This window comes from Halichoerus grypus, chromosome 2 (genome assembly GCF_964656455.1).
Source record: "Halichoerus grypus chromosome 2, mHalGry1.hap1.1, whole genome shotgun sequence".
Classification (NCBI taxonomy): Eukaryota; Metazoa; Chordata; class Mammalia; order Carnivora; family Phocidae; genus Halichoerus; species Halichoerus grypus.
This window is the reverse complement of record NC_135713.1, coordinates 82,844,156-82,868,730: the sequence shown is the minus strand read 5'-3', so window position 1 is coordinate 82,868,730 and position 24,575 is coordinate 82,844,156. Positions and strand designations below refer to the sequence as shown.

The window sequence follows — 24,575 nt, the reverse complement described above, 5'->3', positions numbered from 1 at the left end:
AAGGCCTGGTAATACTATATCCCTCATTTGGAGATCTTTTCTCAAAAGGATGGTTTTCCTTTTGAGTATGTCATAAAATGGAATAAGAATGGAATCAGTCCGTTCTTTTTGTGCTTTAAATTGGTGAGCTATATACTCAGCATAATATTGTAGATTAATTGGGGGAATTGTATGGAACTGAAGGCATAGATTGTACAGGAAGGCAGATGGGATATACACACTTTTCTTAATCCATGAAGTTTCTACTGAGTAGCTAGGTAGAGGTACAAGTGCAGAGGCATGGTTTTATTTGCTTAAAGTCTTACTTCTATACAATCCTCTATTTTTATAGCTTCTTCTTTAATTGGGGTCTAGAAATATAAACACAGTTTATTTATATCCTATAGCGATTGTTATGATTCTTGACTTTGAACTCCCTAAGTCTTTGGGGGCTTATTTCTAGATGCACTTCAATATATTCTCTCTAGTTATTGAGTATTACACACATAGTTATCTGATAATTTTATGGCATTGATTGGTAGCATTGTTCTTTACCAGGATATGTGTCTTGGGCTCTCTCCTAATGTCTACTGTATTGCGTGCAACTGAAAAGATGGATGGGTATGGGATTAATCAATAAGGTTCAAAAGAAATCACTATTGCTTCATCTTAGATCACAAATAAGTACCTCAGCTTTATCTTATATAACATATACATCAATAATTTTGAAGGACTTTTTCTGATGCAAAATGCAAATGACCTAATTCTAATACCCCCTCCCAAATTACACAATATGAATTAAGGAACTTATTGTCTCATAAAAATGAAGAATCTGGGTTCGGTTTTCCAGAATAACAGTTGTTAGACATAACTAAATTAGCTTAAATGTCATCAAGATCAGGTATTTCTCTTTCTTTCTCCTTCTCTCATTGACTCTGTTTTCCTTTGTGTTGATTTCATCTCCATCTTGGGGGTTCCAATAGCTTCATGATTAAGATTATATTAACCCAAACAGTTCAGTGCAATGAGAAATAGTTGTTTTCCAGGCACTCAAAAGCTGTCCCAGGATTAGCCCTGACTGAACCACCAAAAGCAAAATGCTCATCCTGGAATCCATCACTAGCACCAGGCCTACAGAATACTTCAAGGTCCAGTCCTGAACTCTACACCTACCCTAAACAGCCCCATCCCAAACTAAATGAATGGAGAGCGGGGAAGAGAGGTTCCCTGAAAGTATCTTTATCAAAGGAAGGAAACACTGAAAAAATATTGGCAAAAGCAATAGACATACCTTTCAAGAGTATACAATACAGTTTCTAATAGCAGAACATATACTCAGTATGGACTTCTTATTCACTACTGGTTGTTACTAACTTAATGAAAACAAAGTTTTCTGTGAGTGAAAGATTCTTTTATGATTATGATCAATTCCTTTAATAGAGGTTATAAACAAAAATAGTGTTAATATTTTGGTTGTTAATGCTTTGGTATTTATAACTGCAAAGGGAAACTTTTGTTTTTGACTTTTTGTCTTGAAATAATTTAGATTTATAGAAGAGTTGCAAAGAAGCCCTGAGAATTCACTATACCCTTTGCAAATCATCCCCAAATCTTAACAACTTACATAACCATGGTATATTTAGCAAAACTAAGAAATTAACATTGATACAATGATATTAACCAATCTATAGAGTTTATGTGTGTGTGTGTGTTTTATCAGTTTCTTTCACTGGTTTTATATTCCCGGCATTTAATGCAGAATATCATGTTGCATTTAGTCTTCACGTCTCTATAGTCCTGTCTAGTTTGTGACAGTCCCTCAGTCTTTTCTTGTCTTCCATGACCTTGACACTTTTGAAGAGTACTGGTCAGTATTTTATAGCCATTTGGGTTTGTCTGATGTTTTCTCATGATTAGATTGAGGTTATGCATTATTGGAAAGTATACCACAGATGTGATGTGTCCTTTTCACTGCAGCATATCAAAGCACCCAATATCAGCATGATTTATTACTGGTGATGTTAACCACGATCACTTGGTTAAAGTGATGTCCCCCAGGTTTCTCCAGCATAAATTATGATTTTTACCTTTGCATATTCTATTTATTATAAGTGAGTTGCTAAATCTAGCTCATACTCCAGAGGAGGAGAATTAAGCTCCACCTCCTGAGGGAGGAGTAACAAAGAATTTGGAAATATGTATTAAAACCATTATAGTAACATAAATATTTTGGGAAGATACCTAGAGGCCGTGCAACTTTCCTGGTCCTCCTTAATGTTTTGCCGACTGAAAATTTTAGTACTCATCAGTGGATATTGCCTATAGCAGTTATTACTGTGGTGATCTAGTGTTGATTTTATGATTTTTCTCATTCCTTCTATATTATTTCCAGTACTACTGTAAGAAAAATGTACTTCTGCATATATTTATTCAAATATTTATTATATCAGTCTGATAAAAGTAGATTTGAAGGAATTATGTTCCTTGATTTAAGACTTAATATAAAGCTACAGTGATCAAGACAGCATGACATTGGATGAAAGGAACAGAAAAAAAAAAAAAGAACTTCAGCCTAAACCTCATACCTCGCATACAAAAATTCACTCAAAGTGGATCATAGCTCTACATGTAAAACATAAAACTATAAAACTTTTAGAGGAAAATGTAAGAGGAAATCTATGTGGCCAGGTGGTAGACGGAGAAGTCTTAAATATGGCACTGAAAGCATGATCCATTAAAGAGCAAGAAAAGATAAATTACCCTTTATCAAAATTTAAAAACTTGCTCTATTAAAGAGACTTTAAGAAAATGAAAACAAACTATAGACTGGGTAAAAATATTTGCAAATTATATATCCCACAAATGAAATGTATTTAAAATATATGAAGAACTCTTAAAATTCCACAATCAGAAAACAAACAGTACATTTAAAATTGGTCAAATGATTTGAACAGACAAAAAGATACAGTTGGCCAAAAGGTACATGAGAATATGTGTGACCTTGTTAGCCTTTAGGGAAATGCAAGTTAAAATCATAAGATGCCACCACACACATATATTTGAATGACTAAATAAAAAAAATACTATATTAAGGGCTGGCAAGCATGCAGACAAAGTGATCATAAATTGTTGGTGGGAATGCAAAATGGTATAGCCAGCCACTCTGAAAACATTTTGGCAGTTTTTTATAAAGTTACACATAGACTTACCATATGACCCAGCAGTCCCACTCCTGGGTATTTAGCCTTGAGATTTGAAAACCAATGTTTACACAAGTATCTTTACAAAAATGTTTATAGCAGCTCTATTCATATTTGCAAAACAAAAAACAAAACAAAACAACCGGTGGAATGAACCCAAGTGTCCTTCAGTGTGTGAATGGATAAATAAACCGTACATATCTATACAATGGGATACTAATCAGCAACAAAAAAGAGCAAACTGTTGATATATACAAGGTATTAGGCAGAGTGAGAAAAGCCAGTTTTAGAAGGTTATATACTGTGTGATTCCATTTGTATGACATTTGAAAAGAAAACAAACAAAAAACCACCTATATAGAACAGGTGAGTGATTGATGGATGTAGGGTCAGGGGAAGAAGTGACCATAAAAGGCTAGCACAAGAGAGTTCTGTGGTGTGATGGAACTGTTCTGTATCTTGATTGTGGTGGTGGTTACACAAATCCATACATATGTTAAAATTTACTGAACTGTATATCAAGAGAAAAAGTCAGTACTATTGCATAAAAATTCTAAGTATGAAAATAAAAAAATAAAATCAATACAGACTCAAGGATAATTATCTCATTCTTTGTTAAAACCCAATATTATTGTTATTTATTTTTACTCAAATGGTTTCAGCTGTGACTATTGGGATCTCTTTCAGAGCTCCCTGTGTAAATATGGTTTTTATTGGCATTGTTTTATGAAGATTTCATCAATGAGAGTCTAACCTTAACTGAAAGGTCAGAAGAGGCAATTAATTGTATAATTGTTCATAGGAAAATGATTAAATTCTTCTGATTATTCTGTACTATTAGAGATAGCATCTGGTTGGTCCAGATTAGTTTGTAATAGATTACTTCTTATGATAGACATTCTTGCCAATTTGTGAGTCCCTACTTTGTAAAATTTAATTCATATTTTCCATTTCAAGATGATATATATTGATTTATACAGTTTTCTACTTTAGCCTCACAGGACTGTCTTTTAACTGACTTTTCCTGAGCTAGTGCACTGAGTAGATAAATGCTTATTTGAAATTCAAAGAAATATATTACTGACAATTACTTAACATTAATTGACGAATTTATGAAAAGCAGAAAATGTCTTTGTATTTTCTAGCAGGGATTGATACCAATATTTTAAAGCATAATTAGGGACTACATAATTAATTTGGTTAGCATTAATTTTGGTAAGTAAAATCATTATTTCCTTTACATAGTGGAATATTAAATGGTGTACTTACAAACAATTATGCTACAAAGTAATATTTATAAATAAAACATTTAACATAATTTGACAGGAAATTATTTGATAGAATATTTTAAAAAGAATAATAAAAATTCCATGCTCTTACAGAATGTACTCTTGGGACAATATCCTCTTGGAAATAGTGTAAACAATTCTAGGTATAATCAAAATGCATTTCAGACTTGCGAATAGATTCCGTTGCCCTTTTCAAAAAAAAAAAAAAGTAAGTTAATCCTTGTTTAATACCTATCATTTTTTCCCTAAGAAGAAAAAAAGGAAAAACATGCGTATATGTAAAGGAAAGAGTGTGTGTGTGTGTGTGTGTGTGTGTGTGTGTGTGAGAGACAGAGAGAGAGAGAAACAGAGACGTAGAATATACTGGCCCTTTTATAATGGACTTGTATGGTCTTAATGCCATATAGCTTCTGGGCATTTAGAAGGATTGTTATTTGTGGGATAAAACCATGGTATGGTTGCCACAGGCTATGGACAAAACAAACAGAGAAATAGTTTAAGTGACGTGGCTAACAACAGAATGACTCTAAGGTGGGCAGAAAATTACAGAGGCAGAGCTCCATTTTCTATACAATTATGAGTGTGTTTTCATGTCTTGATGCTTTGATTATCCACTAGAAACACTAGTAGTAACAGCTGGGACAAGTCAAAATAGTATGAGCATTACGTGAGTCACTACTTACGCTTTCCCTTCTCCGTAGTATTGCCATCTTAATCCCACAAGGGATTGTTTAGTGCTCTGTGGAAATTGTTCATTTCTCCTAATGACTTGGCATGAATCCTTACCTACAGTACCCAGTTATTGCTTTCCTTTCAACCCAATCTTGTCAGCTTTGAAATAGGGCCCAAGAAATGTTTGTCTGTATCTGCCTCAAAGAAATGCTTTTTGTTGTTGTTTTCAGGGGGAAGTGTGATTGCAGTCTCCTGCTACCACAAATCACTTGGTCAAGTTTCTTATGTTTGGGGAAATCACAGAGGTCAACACATTCAGAGTGCAATGGATGAGCCTCGCCCTGGGAAAACCACTTTCCTGATCATGGTAATTCCCCTGCCATGTAAATATTCAGGGAAAATACTTTTAACCTGGCTTAGCTCTTATTAGGCATTTCAAAGTCTTCGAGCCATTTTGTTTGTGGTTGTGATACATGACAAAAGACTGGAAGTAGCAGAGGGACCAAGACGGAAATGTTGCTTCCTAGAAATCTTGGGACTGTCCCAGAGTGGAAACCTTCCGGAGCAGCTGCAGCCCGGACTGTGCAGGTGATCCCCCTGCTATGGATCTATGCCCCCAGAGTATATTCCAAGTGCCCCCTTTTCTACAGAGGAAATGACTCAATTTATAACTTTTCACCTCTGTATCACAGCTCCACGTGGATTTGCCGATGATGGTGGCTCCCGCAGCTTTCTCAAAAGTCACAGTGTTGAGAGCCACACCGTCCAGACCGACGGTGACACTAACTAGACATCAGACACACAGGAATAAAAACTTTGTATAATTAGGTCATAGAAAATACCCATTATATATTTTACAAAGTAGGAATGAAGCAACAAAATCAATTTATTTTCTTGCAGACATTCTCAACAAGCACTTAGGGAGGGACTAATGCCTGTGTATTCGAAGTAATACACAGTAGGTACCAGCACCACAGGAGGCCCTCTCGACAAATATATAAACGAGTTTTAAGAATTAACTGGGCAGGCACTTTCTGGTCTTTCTGATTCCCAGCGGTTGGAGCACAGTAATTGATTTCCCAGACTCACTGAGTCAAACACGAGGTACAAGGATGAATAAAACATAGTCCTTGACCTCAAGTAGACTGACAAAACATTGTAACAGGAGAAGAATTTTATGATGAATATAAATACAAACATTAGAAGTGTTAGAATACAGTGAAGATAAACTAGTTTTGTTGAGATTTAACACACATTCTTTCACAAAAGACTCAAACCAACCCTGGGAGGGAAGGGACAGTATCCAGTTAGCAAAAGAGAAAATGAAATCCTTCAGTGAATCATTCAGTCTCTCATGGTTAGTAAGTAACAGATTTAGGATTTGAATGTCTGTTGTTTTTTCTTCAGCTCTAAAACCTGTGTATTTCCATTACATCTACCAGAGAGGAAGATATAGTTGAGTGGGGAGGCGAACACTCCCTCCCTGCAAGATTGCAGGTAAATCAAGAAAGATTATATATTAAAAACGTTTCAAGGGTGAAAGAGGGGTTTAAGACATTGACAAAATGAAGAGTGCTTTCCTTGCAAGGTTCAGAGGCATGTCACACATTTTAGGGAAATCCAGAATATTTTTCTTTCTATGTCTTAGAATAGTTAGAGAGTAAATCCATAATTCAATTTTTTATGCAGATAAGAACCAATAATTTATTATATAAAGAATGAGCTACTTCAAGTAGTTCCCCAAGTAGGAAAAGAATTAAAATAAAATAAAATCATAAATAAAATACCAGATTGCAAAAACATTCTTCTGTTTATTTACAACAACATGTGAAAGAGCACTCTGCTTTTAAAGGACTTACTGTCTGTTGTTCATTGTCAGCAGTTAAGAGACGGTTACTTGAAAATACCCCTGATGGTTATATTTATCCTTTGTTAAAATTTAACACAACTATAATGTGACCATTTTTTCATTGGGCTTGCCCTAGGAAAAATGCCTATGTGTGATGTTTGCCTTTTGGGATAATTTCTTGTCTTTCTTTAAAATAACTTTTTTGAAGTGTCTAGTTTCTCACCCTGCATCAATACTTCGTATCCCATTTAATGACAAAATTAACAACTCACTCATCTCACTGATAAAGATAGATTGACAATTATATAAAGTACTAAGAATTTGAATTCTGTTGCTCTACCAAAGCATTAACAAGTGGGAGTTGTTTTCCTCTTTGAAATCTAAGAAAATTTAACATAATACCACGTCAACAAGGTAAATAAGGTATGTAACGATTTAATAGATGTCTAAATAGTATTTACTACAATTTAAAATCAGACCCTAATGGATGCATTTTACAATATAAAATAAAAGAGTTCTCCCTTGCTAAATAGAAAACCAGTATTACAATCAATAGCAACACTTCCGTACACTCTATGTGCATATATATGTCCGAGTGTACAGGTGTGTGCATTTTTAAAAACTGAAGTATAGTTCACACAATGTTACATTCGTTTCAGGTATACAACATAGTAATTCTACAAGTCTGTACATTATGCTAGACGTAGCACATCTGTCACCATATGATGCTGTTACAATACCATCGACTATATTCCCTATCCTGTACCTTTTATCCCCATGACTCATCCATTACGTAACAGGAAGCCAATATCTTCCACTCTACTTTACCCATTTTTGCCCATCCCTACATCCCCTTCTCTGGCAACCATCATCTTGTTTCTGTATTTATAGATCTATTTCTGCTTTTTGTTTGTTTATTCATTTGCTTTGTTTTTTATATTCCACATATAAGTGAAATCACATGGTTTTTATCTTTCTCTGACTTATTTCACTTAGCATCATATACTCTAGGTCTATCTTGCAAATGGAAAGATCTTATTTTTTTTATGGCTGAGTAACATTCTAGTGTGTGTATATGTATGTATATCTATATATCTACCATATCTTTCTTTGTCCATACATTTTTTTTTTTTTTTTTTTAGAGAGAGAGAGAGCTCAAGCGGGGAGAGAGGGTCAGAAGGATAGGGAGAGAGAGAATCTCAAGCAGGCTCCATACCGAGCATGGAGCCTGACCCAGGGCTTGATCTCATGACCCTGAGATCATGACCTGAGCCAAAATCAAGAGTCAGACATTTAAGTAACTGAGCCACCCAGGCGCCCCTGTCCATTTATCTTTTAATGGACATTTGGGTTGTTTCCATATCTTGGCTATCGTAAATGTTGCAATGAACATAGGGATGCATATATCTTTTCAAATTAGTGTTTTTGTTTTCTTTGGGTAAACATCCAGTGGTCCAGTTACTAGATCATATGATATTTCTATTTAAAATTTTTTGTTTTTGAGAAATCTCCATACTGTTTTCCACAATGGTTGAATCAATTTACATTCCCACCAGCAGTGCATGAGGGTTTTCTTTTCGCTACATCTTCACCTACACTTGTTACTTGTCTTTTTATCCTAGCCATTCTGACAGGTGTAAGGTGATATCTCATTGTGGTTTTGATTTGTATTTCCCTGATGATGAGTGATATTGAGCATCTTTTCATGTTCCTGTTTGCCATTTGTATGTCTTCTTTGGAAAAATGTCTCTTCATGTCCTCTGCCCATTTTTAATCAGATTATTATTATTATTGTTGTTATTATTATTTGGTGTTGAGTTATGTAAGTTCTTTATATATTTTGGATATTAACTTCTTATTGGATATATCATTTGCAAATATCTTCTTCCATTCAGTAGGTTGCCTTTTTGTTTTGTTGATTTGTTTTTCTTCTCCGTGTGAAAGCTTTTTATTTTGTTGTAATCCTAATAGTTTATTTTTGTTTATGTTTCCCTTGCCTGAGGAGATATATCTAGAAAAATGGTTCTAGAGCTCATGCCAAAGAAATTATTTCCTATGTTTTCTTCCAGGAGTTTTATGGTTTTAGGTTTCACAGTTAGGTCTTTAATCCATTTTGAGGTTGTGTGTTTTTTTTTTGTATGGTGTAAGAAAATGATTCAGCTTCATTTTTTGCTATCCAGTATTCCCAGCACCATTTATTGAAGAGCTGTCTTTTTCCCAGTGCATATTCTTGCCTCCTTTGTTGTAGATTAATTGACCACATAAGTGTGGGTTTCTGAGCTCTCCTGTTCTATTGATCTCTGTGTCTATTTTTGTGCCAGTACCATGCTGTTTTGATTACCACAGCTTTGAGTATATCTTGAAATCTGGGATTGTGATACCTCCAGCTTCATTCTTCTTTTTCAAGACTGCTTGGGTTATTTGGTCCCATACAAATTTTAGTATTATTTTTTTCTGGTTCCTTGAAAATTGTCACTGGTATTTTGATAGGCATTGCACTGAATCTGAGGATCACTTTTGGTAGTATGGATATTTTAATAATGTTAATTTTTTCATTTCATGAGCATGGAATAGACTTTCCATTTGTTTGTATCATCTTCATTGTCTTTCATCAATGTTTTATAGTTTTCAGAGTCATGTGTATGTATTTTTAAGAGAATAGGGAAATAGCTGTTTTCAGAGTCTTAAAGGGAATGGATTAACTTTAAAGTCAGGAATAATACTTCTGTATTCTTAATAAAACATTTAGATTTCTTGAGAATGCAAATATAAAGACAAATAAATGAGAAGTAAGTATTGATCAAGAGTGTATTTATATATATGTACATATGTGTTTATACATATATGAAATTATATGCTTAGAACATCTATATAAATCCATCATAAACTAATACATATCTAATCATAATGTAAATATATAAATTTTCTTATATTTCTAGAATCCAGTAATTAACAAAGCAAGAAAATATAATTTTAAAGATGGAGAGATTCATCAGAGTAACAAATACAGGAAATATTTAGGAATAATTTTAATATATGGTAAGACTTTATATGGAAACTGCATAATCCTATCATTGGAAGATTTAAATGAAAATTTGAATAATTAGAGATATAGAGCCTATATTCTTGCAAGGGACTATTTTATATTTTCAAAAATGCAAATTTTAACTAATGTATATAAAACATTCCAATTTAAATAATTACATCAAAATTTGAACATGGTAATATAATTTTTCATAAAAAGTAAACTGGAAAAATGTTTATTAGAAGAAAATATGTAGTATTGTTAAATAATAAAAAAGTGACCTGCTCCATCAAACATTAAAACATATTATTTAGTATCAATACATAAAATACTACAGTTTGTGCAACATTTTAGACATTGAGTGAAATAGGAGGTAGAGACCTGAAATATCATTAACTATATACCAATTTTTATTGTATGATAACATAATAAAAAAACATTAAAACAGAATTATATAAGTGTGTTTGGAACAATTGTGGAAAAATGTTTCCATCTTTATTTTAAAATAAATGGCAGGTGCATTAAATTGTTAAAAACGAGCATTAAACAAAAGAAAAAGTAGAAAGTAATGGGATAGAATAATTAAAGCTCTGTGGTAGAATAACATTTTTCTTTGAATTAGTTAAAGTTATGAAAGTATGTGTGCATAATTTCCTGGGAAACAAATGAAACCTAAATAAGAAAAATAGGTTATAGATATTTTCCTCAATATGATATGGTAGTATGTATTCAAATTTGTAAGAAAGATTTGAAATTCTAAATAAATTAATGGAAAAACAGTAAGATTATAAAAGGGGCAATAAAATTGACAAATAAGGTAAATATTAGCCTCTCTACTTATCAAAACAAGGTAAAATAAAGCATTCTTAAGATACTATTTTACATAGTAAAATTAGCAAAGGAACAAAAACCAAAACATCCAATGCTGGCTATACTGAAAAGAAATTACCATATTCATTCATTACTGCTAATTTAGTAATTAAGTGCAGCCTTTCTGAAAAGCAATATGGTAGAGAAATTAAATTGCTTAGACTTAAATATTATACTTTCATGCCTAATTTTATCTCAATTAAACAATCAAACAGAAGCAAAAATATCCTCAAATATTTTCATTGTAGCTTTAATAATGGTAGCAATTCAAGAAAGAAGAAAAGTATGCCATACTAAAATATTTTACCAACATATATATAATATAATCTGATAGAATATGCATGCATTCATATGTGAATGTACGTGTGTCCACGTATCTCTATTACTATAAATATGAAGGACATACAGAAAAACTAAAATGTTTATGATATAAGCTAGGCAAAAAACAGTATAAAATGTTTTACATTAATATTGCAAATATATAAACACATGTGCCATACATCATTAATAGTGGATAGTAATAGGTTAATCACATAGATTAACCACCATAACTCACTGGCTTGCTAATGTGTTAAGATAACAAGCTAATAAAATTCTGTGACTCTCAGATTTCTTTGCCTTTCTGTTTAACTATGTACTAGGTAAACAGCTATCATATATGTTCTGACTTATGTACAAAGGTAATGTACTGCCCAAAATACTGAATGAATAGATTTTGAAAAAAAAAGTGATTATGTAGAAAATTGTAATAACAATTCTGGACATCACAGTAGGTATCATGTATATTTTATTCTGGTGGGCTTTTCACCACACTCACATGTGATACCTGAATATCCATACATTTAATCCAGCTACAGTGCCAGTTCTCATTAAGATGATAGGGAATTTAAAGTAGGTGAGAGCTAACTGCCAAATATTTCTACACATTCATTTATTTATCCATTCTTACTACAAGTGTTTCTTAAGTCACTAGTAGGTGCTTGGTATCATTCAGTCCTTAAACAAGATTGAAACTGCCTCTGTCATTAGTGAGCTTATACTTTCAGAGAAGGAAGGCAATTGCCACAGACTCATTGGTGCCCTGCCTAGATCCCCTGTGAACCATTTTATTCATTTGGTGTGCCTTCCTTCCAACTGCCATGGTAGAATTTTGCTATAATGTGTCCCATCTGTAACCTTTTCTGGAGTTCATAATAGAAAGGATACTGGAGCCATCTTGCTTGTAGATGTCTAGGAATTAAGCCTCTGCCTCTCTACTGCCTTTAGGCAGCCTGTAGGCAATGACTGACTGACACTGTGTCTAGAAGTATAATAACCTTTCTTCAAGGCTGGATATATTCTGTGGGACAATTTATGTTCCAAAGCCCCCTTGTGAGATTAGACTGAAGCTAAACTTCAACCCCCAACCACAACTTTGCTTGACTTCCTCCTCTTCCTTGCCTTGCTCCCTCATGCCCATGCATGTTTCTTCTGAGAGCCCACTCTTAATAAGTTATTTGTCTCATGTATCCCACCTCAGACTGCTATTGAGAATCCAATCTAAGTTAATGATTAAACAAGTAATTGCAATCATGTGGTATATATGCTATGAAAGGTGAAGAATAGAAAGCTGTGGATAAACAGCACAGACATCTTATCCTAGGGTGGAGAGTAGGAGGTATTTTCTTTGAGGAAAGAACGTTTAAATTGAGACCCTGTGTCATTTATCTATTTTGTTTTAAAATAGTATGACATGCATTTGTGAAAAGACTGGCAATGGCTGAGGACTATAGTCTTTGGTCCTCACCATTATGGAAATAATTAGTCCATAGTATGACTGAACCCGTTTTCTCTTTAGCTTCAAATTATTAACATGGGTCACTGATGGAAGTGAAACCACACATAGAGTGACAAGTTACTCAGGCCCAGTATCTGTCTCTGTATATTAGCAAGCATCCATGAAACTGTCTACTGAGCACTTCCTTCAACCTGCAGGTGTATACATATATGCATGTAGTTCTCCACGTGTGCGTTTCGTCGTTAACGTACTCATTTTGGTAATGAAAACTGGCCAGTAGAATTTGGGTAGTGACCAAAATGATACTATGCTTAGCATAACTCTATTATGAGCCTCTTAGAGCTATGCTTCTGCTTAATGTGATGGAAATAAGATTTTTAAAAATCAAATTTTGCAGTTAAAATCCATACTGTGAAGAAGATAGGCTATTGATTCTCATGTATATCAGATATGTCCTATTTAAAGCACATATAGAAGTGTAAGATGCACCGATAACTGAGATATTGGAAGAGAGGGGGGTACAACTTTAAAGGAAAAGCCATCTGCATGGCAGTTATGATGAAATTAAGTAAGAAGGGAAACAAGCCTTGGGAAAAATATATTAATAGTTTTGTCAGTCTAGTTATAATCTTGGGCTGATAATCACTTAGAGACTTTGAATTTTGTAAGTGTACCAGAGGAAATAATGGTCTATTATATGGCAAAATTTGAAAAAGTATTTATAAATATTGTCTTTTTCTTTTGGACTTAACAGTAAATGAAGTTTATATCATTGTTATTAAAAACATTTCAAAAGTTATAATAGAAAGCATTTTGCAAACATTTAAAAGAGAAAATAGGGGAAGGGAAATATTTGCACTAAATAGTGGTTTAAATGACATTGTAAGTGGTAACTATGGTAGGTGTTAAATATGCATTTATTTTAGTAAAGCCTCCCTCCCTCCCTCCCTCCCTTCCTTCCTTTCTTCTCAGCTAAAAGCTCTGTTATACCTCAACAAATTGTAAAACTGAGGGGCTCTTGGGTCCACAGCTCTTTGAAGGGAATAGACTAACCTGATATAGTACTTAGCCCCACAGTAAATTAATTACTTAGGGCTTATGTGGTTTTGTGCAGGACACCATCACTCTGGAGATGGGAGTTGTTTATATGAAAAGGTGTATTAAAGTCAGAATCTAGGCAAGAAAGTAATGAGTAATATGCAAAACAGAAATGCTAAGCACAGTTAATTAACAACTTAAAAATTTCAGAATGTAAAGTTGGGTTAAATGCTGTAGAGATTTAGCTGAGACAACTGTATCCTTAATATTAGTACATATCACCATCTGACAAGTAAATCAAATGACACTTACTCATTGAGGGCCTTCATGTCCAAGAGTCTAATAATTGAACATGACAACGTGAAGGAAAGCAGTCTTATGCTCTAGTTGAGGAAATGGGACATGATAAAATTAATGAATACAGTGTTAAAATATAAGTGCATAATATTGTTACAGACTATAATGTACTTAGTTTATAGCATGGGTAGTTAGAGAATGAGACACTCTAGTTTAAATTTTCATATATGGTATTTAATATTTTCCAAATAGTATATCTAAAACACATACCTGTGTACCCACCACCAACTTAAGAAATAAAATAGTACCCATAGCTTTGAAGCTTGGTGTGTTCTTCCAGATCACTTATTCCTTCCCTGCTGAGATTACCGCTAACTTAAAACTTGTGCTTATTAATGGTCTTTCTTTTTTCTCTTAGGAGTTTATAATATACATCACCTCTTAAATTAGACATTATTATTACATATGCCGTCGACATTATTTTAGACTTACCCATATGTTCAGTATTTTTTCTAAGTTGATTTTCTTTCTTTCGAAAGTCTAATTTTAATATTTCCTTTAGTGACGGTTTTGTTCTAGTAAACTCTCTCAATTTTTGTTTACTTAAAAAATCTCTTCTTTGTGCTTATTATCGAAAGATAATTTCTTAGAACATAAAATTCTCTTATCATTTATCTTGTTTTATCACTTAAATATAATGTTCCACTGACTATGGCTTTCACCGTTGCTGTTAGTCAGATTTCAGTTTACCTCTGATGGGAATTCTTTTTTTTTTTTTTTTTGTACTAGCTTTTGAAATAGTATCTTTCTCTTTTTGCACTTTACATTTGACTGTGATGAATCTAGGTATTGGTTTATTTTTATTTACGCTCCTTGAGGATTACTGTCCTTCATGTATCTGAAGTTTGTCTTTCTGGAGAATTCTTATTGCCTAGCCAACATTCTCTCTATATATTCTCTTTTTCTAGAATTCCTCTCTTCCTAGAATTCTTTGATGAATTTTGAACCTTCTCTTTCTTTTTTCCTATGTCTCATAAACTCTCTTTCTCTCAACTAAATTTTCTCCATGCTGTGATCTCCGTAATTTCTTCAGATTTATTTTACAATTGACTAATTTCCCATTGACCTGAATTTGATGGCCTTTAAATTAATCTATCATCTATCTATCTATCTATCATCTATCTATCATCTTTCTATCATCTATCATCTATCAATCTATCATTCATCTATCATCTATCAATCATCTATCATCTATCAATCATCTTTCTAATGAGGCATTGCAAAGAAGGGATAAAAATGCAGTACATAGAGGGAATTGGTCTGACTCTCAACTTTACTTGGGACCAACAAAATTGAAGTTCTAATCCTAAGGTAACATAATAATATATTTACCTATCCACAGAAGATTTTCTTTTTCAGCTGGTTTCTGCTAAAGCATTAGGTTTTAGTCTTTTTGTTTGACTATTCCTGTCCTGAACGTTAGTTTTTTCACCCTTTTTATGGGGTTTTCTGAAAATAAAGATCATACTCCCAATAACCTTTCAAATAAACAAGAGAAGATTTATTACTCAAAGTACAAATAATCCAGCTAAGGATACTATACAGGTTGGCCAAAGATAATGTTCCATCTGAGTTCCTTGCTATTGCCATTTTATAATATTGATCTGGTACAGCCGTCTTCCAGCAGGCTTCTAGATTCAAGAGAGCTGTCAAGGAAGGTAATTAGATACTAATGTTTACCTCTAGTCTGACCCTGGGAACATCCCAAATACCTTTTTAGATCTTTTTCATCATTTTGCCAGTACTGAAATGCTCCCACTGAAGATGGTCCCCACACACTAACTCATCATTCAGCATAGGCAGGTGATTACTTGTAATTATTTTAATATTTCTAATTATTAGTAAACAAAGAATACGTGATGTAATTCAGGCAATAGTGTATATCTAAAGTTGACTGCTATCATTCTTGCCAACTTGCCTGACTGTCCATTGGGGAAGGTGAGGGAAATATTCAGGAGTGGAGATAATAGATTCATCTAAATCAATGGAGAATTTTGGATAACAATACATTCATATTATCTTTGGCTGTAACGTTTTGCTATTTTTTTTGTTTGTTTGTTTGGAATGAGAAATAGGGTAGTCTTCTTGGTTGTAAAGGCTTACTCTTTCCAAGGCTCTGCCAGCAGTGCTAGCCAAAATAACGAATGCCAATATTTGTGTCGGGTACGTATACGCTTTGCAGATTACTATGCAAAACAGGACTGCCACACTGTAGAAATACCTCTTAAGGAGAACAAGATCAACAAGAACAATGTAAACCTCAGACTTTTCCTGCCGCAGTTTTCTGCCATCTCAATTTTTCTAGCTGATCCTTTGTCCTTTCCAGTTTGTCCTCCACACTGCTAGCAGTGTTATTTTCTAAAAGGGCCCTATGATCAACCTCTCCTTCCTAATAGTCTAAGAGTCTTTAATGATTCCCCTTATTATTGAGTTAAGTTTAAACCTCTTTGCTTTAGATTCAAGTCTTGTCATGGCAGGTTTCTTCCCAACCATATTTTGCCATTTCCTTACTCTCCCCTACAAGCAATTCTTCAGAGATAAAATTCCCTTGTGCCTTAGACTTTTCACAAGGTTCTCACCGTGTAATGCTCCTCTTGTCTCCACCATTGCTCACACTTCCCCTAGTCCCCACTTTTTTTTTCTCTATTTCTGTAACTTGTGGTTGTCCTGTGGGATACAGTCTGGAAATCTTTATTCTGGACTGGATAATTCTTTGAATTCTCTCAACATAGCATGCAGAGTATTTTATTATAATTATTCACTTATTTGACTGATTACTGTTTTCTGATAATTAGACTAGGAGCCCATTGAAAACAGAGGCTGTGCCTTGGTCATTTCAGTTTATCCAATGTCCAGAATAGTGACAAACATAAAGTAAATGAATAAAAAAAATTCTGGCTTAATTACTAGGCTTTAAATAAATGCCTTATTAAATTATGAAAATGATCTTTGAGTGCATCTGCTGTAGAGCATCTATTGTCTGCCCAAGAACAGCATTTCATGACTTAGCTAAATAGGAAGAGCAAAATCATTCACCAACCTGAGTGTCAACACAGGCATGATTTTCTTAATTTGCGTTTTCAATTTATCTTCAGTTAGGGAAACTTACAAAGTTAGCTTGGTGACCTATGTCAAAACATTTTCATGGTAACAATGGCAGAATTAGAAATAATTGGTACTCACTATATATAAAATTTGTGGGCTTGGAAACTGATTAATATTGGAGAATACAGAAGTTTACTATTTGCTCTGACTCCTCTATTAAAATCTTTATTCTGTTACTTCTTGGTCTAGAAAAGCTGATATAAAAAACATGCAAAAACCAAAACCCTTGTTTAATTATATACAGTATGTATGTTTTCACCTCTGGTTAACATATTTATGGACATATTTATGTAATTTACATAAGTAGATGTTCATTATCTGTCTTACAGATATTCAGTTATGTCTCAACTGGAAATTTATGGAGGGTAATTCTCATAAATTCAGTGTACACAGTGCTTGGCTCAGCACCATAACAGATGTGTAATACATGTTTTTTTATAATGATGTTAAAATGTTCAGTTGCAAAGGTGGGCTGTGGTCACATAATCTTCCTATTTCCTGTTCAATGAATAATTCAAGTAGTAGCCTTCACAGTCCTCATAAGATTGAGAAGATATATCTATTCCCAAGTCTTGTTTTCTATTATTGAGATGTAAGGAGCTACTGCAAATGCAAAGTCTCTGGGGCCTTGTTACAGGGGCCAGCTTCAAGTTTCCTTTGTGAACTCAAAAGGATATGCCAGGAGAAACTTCAGAATGGAATCACTGGGGAGAAAGCAGGCTCAGTTTCAGGGGCAGTGTCCATACTGCATGGAAAGTGTATGTGTATTTAGCAAAATAATGTATGTAATGTTTCATATGTGTGTGTAGGAGGCGTTCCTTCACTTATTTTGTGTTTTACAAACAACCAAATACTGAAATCTCTCTATGGATGTTATCTGAAAATATATAATCTTATGCACAGAAATGTGGATGGCAGATTTTAAAATTATATGTTTTATATATGATTATAATATGATGCTAAACGTTAATTAGATACTTGTAATTAATATATGATGTGAGAACCACTAAAAAACACCTGTGTGTTTGTGTGTGGGGAGACAAACAAAGAAGGAAATGTAAACTGAATGCGAAGCAATATGTGACTATCAAAATGATCTCATAACAATCATCCAAGGGACAACAGCCAAGTAAGTCATTCATTAGGTTCTTTAACTATGACCATTAAAACATAGTGTCTCTTAGATCAACAGAAGATAATCTGGGAAGTAGCTATATTTATATTTAATGGACAGTGTTATGCCTTGAATAAAAAAAAGTATCTGTATGCTAGCTGAGCCTTTAAATTTCATTCCAAATGTGTAAAAATACATGTAGCAAAATTATTTTTCTATGTTTCTAGAAGACACTGTTTCATGAGAGAAAAGAGTATTTTAAAAACAAATTTCTCATAATCATGGACAAACAACTCATTGGGTTTTTTTTTTCTCCTCCTTAGGTTCTGACTTAATGAAACCTACTATTTTCTACCCTACTAACTTTCCTATTTCAAGCGTTCCCTGGAAAGAAAGTCTTAGGTGAGTGTTCTCAAAAATACTGCTTCATTTACAATTTTGAAAAATACTTTCATGAGTAGTCTGATGACAAAGACAGCCCAAACAGGAAAAACAATAGAAAAGTTTATGACGTATAAAATGAATTCTTCAAAAGAATTTTGTTTCGAAATGCCAAGGGTTATAAGTCAAATATATGCAGCCTATATTACTATTCATTACCTTGCATTGGCTGAAATTCATCTCTTCTGACAACCCTGGGTAAATCATGTTACATATTGCATAAAATATGAGTGCTGGTCCTTTTCTGAAGATGCCACTTAGTGTGGGAACTCACTGCCATTGGCTGCATCCCAGTTGCTGTAAGCTCCCTTAAGACCACTACTTCTGCAGAGTCCTATGGCAGTCGAATCAGAGAAGAAAAGGTATTTATAGAAAACATATGCAAAAGGTTGATAGCTAGTCCAGTTTTTAGTGCACAGACTGACAGCTAAATACAAATTGAGAAATGTAAGTTTCACTTCGAGCAAATTTACTGGGTGAAAACCTCATTTTTTCATTTCATTTGAATACGTTCACTGCTTCTCAGAATATGCAACTTTATAGTGAGCATATTTTTTATTCTTGAAGGCTCATTATTTTACAGTGAGGTTACTGAACCTAGACCACATAGAGCAGATTACCCAGCATAATATTAATCAAAATATACATGGCAAATGGGATTCCAAAAAGTGCCAAATAGGCATCTGCTTTTAACACAGAATAAAAAAGTGCATTTAGTGCCTTTATTAAAAGGTATTATGGGCAATTTATTTTTAAGCCATCTCTCTAACACTATTAACTAGCATATAATTTAATGTACTCCCAAGCAACTTGACTTTTACTGTTTCCTTCAAAACATTAATTTGTAAAAGCAAGTTGATATAAAAGATGACTTTGACCCTAAGAAAAGATTCGAATCGTTAAGAATAAATTAAATGATCCTGTAGACACACATAATAGTTACTTTGGGGGTTGGAAAATAACATATTTTCTGTTGCCTTGTATGATGTGGTGTTTCATAGGGAAAAATAAAGCCAGTGCTGTTTCTAATGGTATAATTTATACCCTCTGAGTAAACCATGTCAGTTTTGTAAGTTTTGCTTAAATTTGAACAGAGTTGCCAAATGCCTAAACATTTCTGAAAAAATTAAAGAAGATTCTCTAAGTTTTTATGAAAGAAATAAATTCTATTATGTCTGTTTAGAAAATTTTGGACAGGTTAGTGGATACTAGATTTTGTACTATCTTTATAGTGTTTTCTTTATAGAGAAAAGGAAACCAGTTCACTTCCATTAAAATGTATCCAGACCATTTTGTACTAGGTAAGCAATAGGGATATTGATAGAATTTTTTTTTTTTTTAAATCTAGGCTAAGAATTATAAGTAAAACTAAAAATTGGGACATGTTTAAGTAGGCAAAATTTTTGAATGGTAAGTGACAAATACAATTTAAATTATAAAAACAATACAAGGATGCATGTTCTTTTGAAAGAAATAAAAGAATCCAAGAATAATAGTATTAAGTGAAAAACAACAACAGAAATAACAATAAAACCTTGGCATCATCCCCACCCTCCTGCAGTAAGATTCCACTATCCTCCTGTAGCTAACTACTAGAAACAGTTTGGAGGACATCCTTCCAGGTCTTTTCCTATATATTTATATAAACATCTCTTTATCTATATTTCTATCTTGATGTATGTATGTGCACATGTGTATAAAAGAAGTACACATTACATATATGTATGTACATATATAGACCATATAAAATTTAAAAAAATTTTTCACTTAAGATGTACATCAGTACTTGGTATATTTGTATTTTATTTTCCATACCTTTTCAGACTATTTTTGAGTGTGGTTGGGACTAAGTATTTTAAACCATTTTCCTACTGATAGACATTTGGATGATCTTAATTTTTATTTGCATAAAGATATCTTTATGTCTGTGAGATAGATTTTGAAGTAATTGATTTGTTTTCCTAAACATTGCCAAATTATCTCTAAGAAGTTTGTATTTGTTTGTATCCCTCCCCCAGCAGTTATAAGAGTACTACTTCTTTCCCATCCTTATCAAAACTTTATAGTATTGACCTTTATTTTTTGTTAGTCTACTAGTAAAAGTTTGTATTATTTTAGTGTGCATTTCTGTCATTACTCTTGAGGTTGAATATTTTTACATGCTTATTGTGTTTATACACGTGCATACACAGTCGATTAGCAAATACTCAACCATTGCTTTTAGTGGAAATACACACAGACATGCACACAGATACATATATAAGCTCACATAGATTATAATCTTAACCTTAAATTCAAAGAAACAACTCATTTTGGTAGATTCTTTTCTTTTTCTTTTTAATTTTTACGTAAGAGAACATGAGGTTCAAAAGTGTAAAGTGATTGCCTGAGGCTGCCCTGCTAACAGGTGCCAGAGCTGGGATTCAAACCCTGGTCAACTGACCCCAGAGCCAGAGCTTCTTGGATTCCACCTCACTGCCTGCTACTGTCTCCATCCTCTGGTCATTGCTGTTTGAGAGTGCAGACAGGAAGGCCGAACATGGCCTTGTTTGACCTCAGCTGGGCACATGCATATAGGGGGACTCCAATTTTTTGCAGCTCTGTGTATGTCCGCTAATGACTGTGAAAGCCTACTTAGCTTTGATTTTGAGGTTCCAAATAAATTTCAGGAAGCAGGAGAATTCTCAAATAGGGAATTGTGGATAACAAGGGTTGACTGCAGACACAAATACACACACAATCTACACGTAATGTACGTACATACATATATATATGTACAGATGGTCTCTGAACTTAGAATAGTTCAACTTATGGGGCGCCTGGGTGGCTCAGATGGTTAAGCGTCTGCCTTCGGCTCGGGTCGTGATCCCAGAGTCCTGGGATCGAGCCCCGCATCAGGCTCCCTGCTCGGCGGAGAGCCTGCTTCTCCCTCTCCCTCTGCCTGCTTCTTCCCCTGCTTGTACACTCTCTCTGTCAAAAATAAAAAAAAAATAAAAAAAAAAAAGAATAGTTCAACTTATAATTTTTCGACTTTATGATGGTGTAAGAGCAATACACAGTCACTTTACATTTTGAAATTTGATCTTTTCCCAGGCTCGTGATAGGCAGTGCAATGCTATGGTTCTGTCCCACGATGCTGGGTGGTGGCAACAAGCCACAGCTCCCAGTCAGCCACATGAGCAGGACGGTAAACAACGTGCACACTCACAACCACCCTGTACCCACACAGCCATTCTGTTTCTCACTTTCAGTATAGTAGTCAATAAATTACATGAGATATGTAGCACTTTATTATAAAATAGGCTTCACGTTAGATGATTTTGCCCAACTGTAGGCTAATATAAGTGTTCTGAGCACATTTAAGGTATGCGAGCCTAAACTCTGATGTTAGGTAAGATAGGTGAATTAAATGCATTTTCAACTTAGGATATTTTCAATTTAGGATGGGTTTATCTGGAGGTAACCCCATCGTTAAGTCAAGGGAGATCTGTATTTGAATTGCTTTTTAAAATATTTTCTGGAGTTCTTTTTCTTATTCTTTTGTGGAATATATTTTTAGTTTATATATATTACCCTTTCTTACTACATATTTTCCAAACATTTCTCTTGGTTTGGCTCTCCTATTTTAAGTTTGTTAATGGTATCTTTAATCACAAAGGAGGTTTAAATTTCTAGGCCATTAAATATGTCAATTTTTTCCATTATGTCTTAGCTTTTGATCTTATTTAGGAAGAACTTCACCACCTAAAAAAATAGATGGTTTTCTTTTTAAATCTTTTAGCACCTTAATCTACCTTGAGTTACTTTTTGGTATATATAATGATGTTGGCTTTTTTAGTCTTTTTTTTTTTTTTTTTTTTTTGTCTAAGAGGAAACTCATTTGTCCTGCAGATATTGTTTGAATTATCTATCATTTCTACTGATTTCAAATGTTTCCTTTATCCCCACATAGGTAGCCTTTCTTTTTCAACTTTATTTTCATTCCATTCTTGTCTATTCCTAAATCAAGAGATACCCATTTTAATGGTTGTATTTTAGAATATATGATAGGAAAAAATCTCTCCCCACTGCCCTTCTTATCAGTTATCATGATAATTCTTAAACATTTTCTAGAGGTAATTCAATATTAGCTTTTAAAATTCCATCAACAGTATTGTTATATTTGTGTTGCAATCTATATTAGTATCTATTGCTATATAACAAATTACCCCCAAATTTAGCAGCTTAAAACAACTACACTACTAACTTTATTAAATTGAGAAGAATATTATCTCAGAATTTCTGTGGGTCAGGAGTTCTGGCATGGCTTTTCTGGATTGTCTCTGCCTTAAGGTGTTTTATAAACGGGCTGTCAAATGTGTTAGCTGTGGCTCTAATCATCTCAAGGCTAGACTAGGGTCGGATCTGCTTCCAGGCTGGTGTCAGGATTCAGTTTCTCACGGACTGTTGGACTGAGGACCTCATTTTCTCTTTGCTGTTGGGCAAAGCCTGCCCTTAGTTTCTTGCCACATGGGTCTCTCTGTGAGTCAGTTTACAACACAACTGCTAACTTCCCTCAGAGCCAGCCATGTTGAGAGTGAGGGAGCAAAATAGAAACAACTTTCATAATCTAATCTCAGGAGGGATAGCCCATCACATTTGCCCTATTGTGTTCGTTAGAATGAATCACGAGGTCCGGTCACATTTCCAGCTGCCGTTGGTATTGCTGTTTCACCAAAGTCTGTGTGTGTGCATGTGCGTGTAAATCATTTATCTTCTAAATTTTAATTTTTTAACTTTACTTTTTGAACATTCTGTTGGTATGTGTTAAATAATGGTTCAGATTTATGCCTTTTAAATGTTGATGTTTTATTTTTATTATTTTATTGCATTGGCTGAACAATGAGAACAATACTGTGTAGTGGTAGTGGTATCGAGCATCCTGTGTTGTTTTGAATTTCATCACCTGTTTTGTATAATTATCAGATTATCATGTTTTTCTTTTTTTGATCTGATAATGTCATATATTGCATTAGATTTCCTAATGTTGAAACCATGTTTTCATTGCTAGGATAAACTACCAGTCTGCTAAGGTTTTATTTAGGAATTTTGTCTGTATGAGGCAGCAGTAGGAGTATATTTAAAAGACTCGTTTTTAATTAGAACTCTAAAGAACATTTCAGGAAGTGCATTTCTGTAAAATAGCATTTTCTTAGAGATTGGAAAATAGCCTATTTAGGGTACAAGTTTTATTTTCCTCCAGAAAAACTTGCCAGTGTTTGAAGGTGTCAACTATTTATTATTTCCTTGCTATAGATGTTTTGTTTTTGTAATAGATATGCCAGAAATCTCTATTAGTACATTTAAAAATTAATAGACTATTTTTTGAGCCGTTTTACATTTACAGAAAAATTGAGTGGCAAGTATAGAGTTCCCATATAATCTTACACTATACATTCTTAGCTTAGTTTCCCCTGTTATTAACATCTTGGGTTAGTGTGGTACATTTATATTATCTTATTTTCATAACCTCAAATGTAATTATTAAATCAACTCCCCCCTTGCTTTGTTACTAGTTTTTTTTCTGGAAACAATTTGCCATTTTATAGTGGATAATAAAATTTGGAAAAAAAAAGGGTGTTTATATTTTAAAATAAAAATAGTTTCATGATCTGTTGACAAAATAGTAATATGATTAAAGAAGATACACATTTTTATTTCTAGAAAATTTAATAACTATTCTTTAAACTTTAAAAACTATCCTTTGTGGAAAAAATGAATGTATAATATAAATAATTCTCTTGATTTGCATTTAAATATTTCCAAAAAAAGAAGAGAGGGATCCCTCAATGATGATAATATAAATAATTTAAATGAAAA

General features: G+C 33.6%; 1 non-coding gene across 1 annotated transcript; it reads right to left on the bottom strand.

The window, feature by feature from the left end:
* Positions 1-5,367: 5,367 nt before the first annotated feature.
* LOC118525398 (U1 spliceosomal RNA) lies at positions 5,368-5,531 on the bottom strand. Its single transcript, XR_004912144.1, has one exon. It is a non-coding gene; the product is annotated as a U1 spliceosomal RNA (small nuclear RNA).
* Between the last annotated feature and the right edge of the window lie 19,044 nt (positions 5,532-24,575).